General features: G+C 46.3%; 1 long non-coding RNA gene across 1 annotated transcript in view; it reads left to right on the top strand.

Annotated features, from left to right (window-relative positions):
- LOC118163100 overlaps positions 1–7,322 on the top strand; it is a 15,348-nt gene extending 8,026 nt beyond the window's left edge. Inside the window, exons 2-3 of the long non-coding RNA XR_004748852.1 lie at positions 5,838–5,843; positions 7,312–7,322. This is a non-coding gene — a long non-coding RNA (uncharacterized LOC118163100). The remainder of the gene's footprint in view (positions 1–5,837; positions 5,844–7,311) is intronic.
- The last annotated feature ends 132 nt before the right edge of the window (positions 7,323–7,454 follow it).

The following is a 7,454-nucleotide window of genomic DNA, read 5'->3' as shown; positions in this document are numbered from 1 at the left end:
TCTATTCTATTCTATTCTATTCTATTCTATTCTATTCTATTCTATTCCGTTCTGTTCTGTTCTGTTCTGTTCTGTTCTGTTCTGTTCTGTCCTATCCTGTCCTGTCCTATCCTATCCTATCCTTGCATCTACATTAATTTCAGATTAGAGCATTAAGTATTTATCAAGGTTTCCAATTGCTGAATCAGTCTGTCTTTTAAAATTCAGCAGAAGGCAACAGTAAGTGAATTGCCTGTGTCTTTATCTCCTTATTGTGGATAGTGATAGGAATACATTGTTGATATTCTCCATTTGGAGTGAAGGCTATACATTACTTAAGTTACAGTTTTAATTATATACCACTGAAAGTTATAGCTTTCAAGACTGAACCACATCCTGAACAACCTTCTCTGAATTCAGTGCTGTGCAGGAGGTTGTTCTAGTTGATCTCCACAGAATCACAGAATCACAGAACAGTCTAGGTTAGAAGAGACCTCCAAGATCACCGACTCCAACCTCTGACCTAATGCTAACAAATCTTCCACTAAACCATATCCCTAAGCTCTACATCTAAATGTCTTTTAAAGACCTCCAGGGATGGTGACTCAACCACTTCCCTGGACAGCCCATTCCAGTGAATACCAACCCGTTCAGTAAAGAAGTTCTTCCTCATATCCAACCTAAACCTCCCCTGGCGCAACTTTAGCCCATTCCCCCTCGTCCTGTCACCAGGCACGTGGGAGAATAGACCAACCGCCACCTCGCTACAGCCTCCATTCAGGTACCTGTAGAGTGCAATAAGGTCACCCCTGAGCCTCCTCTTCTCCAGGCTAAACAGTCCCAGCTCCCTCAGCCGCTCCTTGTAAGACTTGTTCTCCAGACCCTTCACCAGCTTCGTAGCCCTTCTCTGGACTCGCTCGAGCACCTCCATGTCCTTCTTGTAGCGAGGGGCCCAAAACTGAACACAGTACTCGGGGTGCGGCCTCACCAGAGCTGAGTACAGGGGGACAATCACTTCCCTGGACCTGCTGGCCACACTGTTTCTCATGCAAGCCAGGATGTTGCTGGCCTTCTTGGCCACCTGAGCACGCTGCTGGCTCATATTAGCCGACTGTCAACCAATACTCCCAGGTCCTTCTCTGCCAGGCAGCTTTCTAACCACACATCTCCCAGCCTGTAGCGCTGTTTGGGGTTGTTGGGCCCCAGGTGCAGGACCCAGCACTTGGCCTTGTTGAACTTCATACCGTTGGCCTCGGCCCATCGGTCCAGCCTCTCCAGATCCTCCTGCAGAGCCTTCCTGCAGATCGACACACGCACCTAACTTGGTGTCGTCTGCAAACTTGCTGAGGGCGCACTCGATCCCCTCATCCAGATCATCGATGAAGATGTTAAAGAGGACTGGTCCCAGTACCGAGCCCTGGGGGACCCCGCTAGTGACCGGCCTCCAACTGGATTTGACTCCATTCACCACAACCCTCTGGGCCCAGCCATCCAGCCAGCTCTTAACCCAATGAAGTGTGCGCCAGTCCAAGCCATGAGCAGCCAGTTTCCTGAGGAGAATGCTGTAGGGAACGGTGTCAAATGCCTTACTGAAGTCAAGGTAGACCACATCCACAGCCTTTCCCTCATCCACTAAGCATGTCACCTTGTCATAGAAGGAGATCAGGTTCGTCAAGCAGGACCTGCCCTTCATAAACCCATGCTGACTAGGCCTGATCGCCTGCTTGCCCTGTAACTGCCGCATGATGACACCCAAGATAATCTGCTCCATGAGCTTCCCTGGCACTGATGTTAAACTAACAGGCCTATAGTTCCCCGGGTCTACCCTCTGGCCCTTCTTGTAGATGGGTGTCACGTTTGCTAGCCACCAGTCAAGTGGGACCTCCCCCGATAGCCAGGACTGCCGATAAATGATGGAAAGCAGCTTGGCCAGCTCTTCCGCCAGTTCTCTCAGTACCCTCAGGTGGATCCCATCCGGCCCCATCGACTTGCGTACATCCAAATGCTGTAGCAGGTTGCCAACCATTTCCTCGTGGATTGTGGGGGCCACATTCTGCTCCCCATCCCCTTCCACCGGCTCAGGGTACTGGGCGTCCAGAGAACAACTGGTTTTGCTGTTAAAGACTGAGGCAAAGAAGGCGTTAAGCACCTCAGCTTTTTCCTCATCTCTGGTTACTAAGTTTCCCCCCGCATCCAGTAAAGGGTGGAGATTCTCCTTAGTCCTCTTTGTGTTGATGTATTTATAAAAACATTTTTTGTTGTCTTTAACAGCAGTGGCCAGATTGAGCTCCAGATGAGCTTTGGCCTTTCTGATTATGTCCCTGCACCGCCTCGCAGCATCCTTGTAGTCCCCCTGAGTGGCCCACCCTCTTTTCCAAAGATTATAAACCCTCTTTTTTCTCCTAAGCTCGAGCCACAGCTCTCTGCTCAGCCAGGCCGGTCTTCTTCTGCATCGGCTCGTCTTTGGGCACGTGGGGACAGACCGCTCCTGAGCCATTAAGATTTCTTTCTGGAAGAGCGCCCAACCCTCCTGGGCTCCTCTGTCTTTCAGAACTGCCTCCCAAGGGACTCTGCCAACCAGTGTCTTGAACAGCTCAAAGTCAGCCCTCCGGAGGTCCAAGACAGCGGTTTTACTGATCCCCTTCCTGACTCTGCCAAGTATCGAGAACTCTACCATTTTGTGGTCACTCTGCCCAAGACAGCCCCTGACCAGCACGTCTCCCACCAGTCCTTCTCTGTTAGTGAACAGAAGGTCTAGCAGCACACCTCCCCTGGTAGGCTCGCCAACCAGCTGCGTCAGGAAGTTATCTTCCATGCTCTCCAGAAACCTCCTGGACTGCTTTCTCTGGGCTGTGTTGTGTTTCCAGGATATGTCTGGGAAGTTAAAGTCCCCCACAAGAACAAGCGCTGACGATTTCGCAATTTCTGCCAGCTGCCTGTAGAACTCCTCATCCATCCCCTCATCCTGGTTTGGCGGTCCATAACAGACCCCCACCAGGATGCTTCCCTTGTTGGCCTTTCCGCTGATCCTAACCCATAGCGACTCCACCTTTTCATTCCTAGCCTCAAGTTCGACGACATCAAAACACTCTCTAATATAGAGAGCCACTCCACCATCCCTTCTGTGCTGCCTGTACCTTCTGAAGAGCCTATAGCCAGATGTTGCAGCACTCCAGTCATGAGAGTGGTCCCACCATGTTTCCGTGATGGCAACCAAGTCATAGCCTGCACGCTGCGCAATGGCTTCCAGCTCCTCCTGCTTGTTGCCCATGCTGCGTGCATTAGTGTAAATGCACTTCAGCTGGGCCTTAGCCTTCTCCCCCAGCCTTGCCACTGTTCCCCCTGGCACACCTCCAACAGGCTTTGTTTCATCCCTGCCCCACTTCTTACCTAGTTTAAAGCCCTCTCAATGAGCCCTGCCAGCTCCTGGGCCAGGATCCGTCTTCCCCTTGCGGAAACTTGGGACCCATCTGCGGCCATCAGGCTGGGTGCCGAGTAGAGTGCCCCGTGGTCAAAGAACCCAAAACTTCTGTGTTGGCACCAGCCTCTGAGCCACGTGTTTATCAGGTGGGCTTTTTGTGTCCTCTCTGAACCATTCCCCGCCACTGTAAGAATGGACGAAAACACCACCTGTAATCCCGCTCTGTCCACTAACCGTCCCAGCCCCCTGAAGTCATGTTTTATAGCCTTCAGGCTTCTCTCATCAATGTTATAACTGCCAGCCTGGACTATCAGTAGCGGGTAGTAATCAGAGGGGCGAACCAGGTTGGGAAGTTTTCTGGCAACATCCCTGACCCTGGCCCCAGGGAGGCAGCAGACTTCCCTACGGGTGGGGTCAGGCCAACAGATAGGGCCCTCCGTTCCTCTGAGAAGGGAGTCACCCACCACGATCACCCTTCTCTCCTTCTTGTTGGGAGCAGTCTTGAGGCGTGGAGCAGACTTCCTCGCCCTAGGCTTCCTGGTTAACTTTTCTGTCACACCCTCCTCCACCGCTCTCTCGAGCTCCAGGGCCTCAAACCTGTTGCATAAGGGCACCTGGGAAGGTGGGGCAGGCAGTGGGGGGAGTTTCCTGCAATGCCGAGCAGGGACCTGTCTCCACTCCTCCTCAGCTCCTAGGTCCCCTCTCTCTGCCCGACAGTGACCGGGCAGGGGGTCCACCCCCATCAGGGGAGTCTCACCCCGGTGCCTCTCCTTAAGGCCTTGCAGGGAGTTGCTCCACCAGTCTATCTCCCGCTTGCACTCCCTGATGGCCCTCAACCTTTCCACCTCCTCCTTGAGCTCTGCCACCACGTGGACCAGGTCATCCACCTGCTTGCACCTCACGAACACAGTATCTCTGCCGCCCTCGGATGGCAGCAGCAGGCTCTGGCACTGCCTGCATCCAGAGACCTGAACTGCTGTATTTCTGAGCGGGCACTCTGTCTGGGTGGCTACAGACTTTCTAGCATGAGCTCTCTGCCTAGCAAGGACCATAGTGGCCTAGCTGTTGGTCGAAAGCCATCAGTTGAGGTGTTCTTAGGGGCGGGGGATTGCTCTGCCCTCCCTGCATGCCCTGCCTGCGCGAACTGCCGCGCAAACTGACGCGCCCCGCCTTTCTGACACGCCCCGCCCTGTTTGCCCGTCCTGGTCGCTGTGCTCCTGGTCGCTCGCGCTCCCTAGAGGCTGCTTTTGAACGGCCAGGGAGGGGGCGCTGCTGGCTCCGCCTACGCCTCGTCAGCATCCCTGAGGAGGGCTGACGGGCTGTGGCGGCTCCCTCGGCTGCCTCGAGTGGCCTGGATGCCAGGAAAATAGCCCTGCCTGTCCCGATCCCCCACTCTGCTGCAGAGCATGTCTGCCCCGGGGGCGATTGCCTCGCCTCCTTTCCAACCTGTATGATTCTATTGTTCTATTATATAACCATTTAAATTGAAAATAATAATTAAAATATATTTATTATTTTAGTATTTATTATTGTTTTTTTGTAATAACTTACTTTTAAATTGCTTGGAATGGAAGTGGAAAAATGCTATAATGAAACATTCACATGTCATTTGCAGCTATAATTAACTGAATTCAACAATTGGTATTACTTGTTAACAACGAAGTTATCCTTAGTTTCTTTTTTAAATATATATATATATATATTGTTGTTTTCTGGAAAGGAGCTTTTCTGTTGTCTTTCAAAATGAATTAAATGAAAAAAAAAAAAAAAAAAAGGAATATTGCAAGACTTGATTATATTTGATCATTATATGTCACACATTTAATTACATATTTCTGTATTAAAGTGCACATGTAAGTAATATCTTCTATCATATTCCCTATTCTAAGTTCATTTTGGCCAACAAGAAAAAAAAAATGTAATGCATATTTAAATCCATAAAATCCAGTTACCATAAGCGTAGAAAAGAGAGGATACTTCACACTCACAGGAATAAAGCAAACATTTGTGATTGGAAGATCAACAAATATTTTGATTATAAATAACTGCAACCAGAGTTGATTAATCAGTCTTATACTGATATGATGTAAACATTCATAGATATCTTCAATCAGCACTAACAGAAATAGCCATACATCCAGCAGACAGCTCCTTCAGTTTAATATATACAGCTGATATATACACATTTTTACTTCCTAAACTTTTGTTCTGCTTTATTTTGACAAGAGTAAATAAAATAGTTTCTTCAGTTAATGTTTTGAGTTGAAGATCAAATGTAACTAACTGTGAGAAAGCTTGTTTTACATGACAGACCAAACATACCAGCTTATGTTTTTGTACATTTATACTGACAGCAGTAGCTAATGGGAAATAAATAATAATCAGTTGGTACACAAATCCAATCTAGAAATGACTTCAGTTTCTGGTTTTATGAAAGCTGTCTGTAACTCATAGACTTTGAAATCAAAATTCTGGCTTTTTTCTTTTGTTTTTAATTTGTTTGTTTCATTGTTCATCTTACTTATTCTGAATTCCCATTCTGGTCAAAAGTCTAGCAAAGACAACAGGGTGAAGATAAGGACACAAGTCAAAAGGCCAGGGCACAGACTTAATGAAGAATCCTGGAATGGAAGACAGGATGAAGAAGCACACACTGTTTAGGCTAGGCCATCAAAACTGACTGGGAAAGGGGAATAATTTAGAAGAAGGAGTTAGAAGAATAATAATTTAGAAGAAAGGAGTTAAAGGTCTGGTCAGCAGATACATAAAAAGAGATTCTGGCCTGTTTCATGAGTCTGCAGATTACTGGCTGAGACTAGCAGATATCTAGAATATTATGTTTTCTGCTATGTAGAATACAAAGTGATATTTAGAAGACAAAGGGATGAACCAGAAAGAATGCACCAGTGTGAAGCTGGAAGAAATGTGGTGAAAGATACATAAGGGTATGTGCAAGAAGAGATCCTCTGCTGTTTTAAGGGTGTCTGGTAAAGGCTATTTTCAATGCAAACAGGGAAAATGAGAAAAGAGGAGTGCCGTACATGAAAACATACAGAAACACAAACCCGAATGACAAATGATAAGGGAAACAGTAACAGACAGTGTTACAAACCTAGAAACAAACCTACTCAATCATACTAATTGATAAAGATATGTGGAATGTGGGAATGCTTATTTTAGTAAGATTATCTGATTGAGAACTTTGTCTAATGGTATGCTAAGGAAAAAGGGGGAAGCCATAAACAACAACAACAAAAAAAAAAGGAGACAGATCTTACAGACAAACATAGCAGAGACAGACGAGAAAAACCTTTGTCAGTCACACTAATTGATGTGTGAGAATTCATCCTGTGAATTAAGAAACTGCAGGCAAACTATGACTGCAACTTGTAACTGCAAATTTTAGGGTCCATAGTGTTGGAGGCAGGTTGGTGAGAATGTGCTAACAGGCAAAGGAATATTCAAGGGAAGAACGAGCAGGGAGGAACATAGGAGAATTAGAAAGTATTATAAAAGATGTTTGTTGTGTTCAAACTGTGGCTGGTCAATACACTTCTCTGACCAAGCCCTGCTCCAGATCACCACAGTTTGTTCAATCTTCATATTAAATCCTTCCCTTGAACTTCATAGCAAGGGAAAAATATATTTCTGTGATTTGGAGAACAGACCAAGTAAGAAAAGGAAGGAGGCTGAATAGTCTAACATATTTGCCAAAGAATGGTTCATCAACAAACCCAAATTAATATATTTATAGTTCCAAACTGATATCTTAAATTACTGGAAAGCTGAAGAGTAACATTAAGAATTCTAACTTACCAATGTCTAAAATAGCATTATTATTTTGAGAGATTGACCTAATTGAACAATAATACATATACTTCTTTTATCTATTCCAGACACAAACTCAGTAGTATTAAACTGTAACACTCTCTAGCACTTTGGCATTTTTATTTGAGTTTCTTAACAATAAGAAATTTGCAGGATGATTTTCAAGATCAGTGAGGTCTGTTAGCCTGTTTTTTTTTTTTTTTTTTTTTTTTTTTTTTTTTTTTTT

The sequence above is a fragment of the Oxyura jamaicensis genome, chromosome 1 (genome assembly GCF_011077185.1).
Source record: "Oxyura jamaicensis isolate SHBP4307 breed ruddy duck chromosome 1, BPBGC_Ojam_1.0, whole genome shotgun sequence".
Lineage (NCBI taxonomy): Eukaryota > Metazoa > Chordata > Aves > Anseriformes > Anatidae > Oxyura > Oxyura jamaicensis.
Note: the sequence above shows the minus strand (reverse complement) of the source record. Positions and strands in the feature narration are given on the sequence as shown.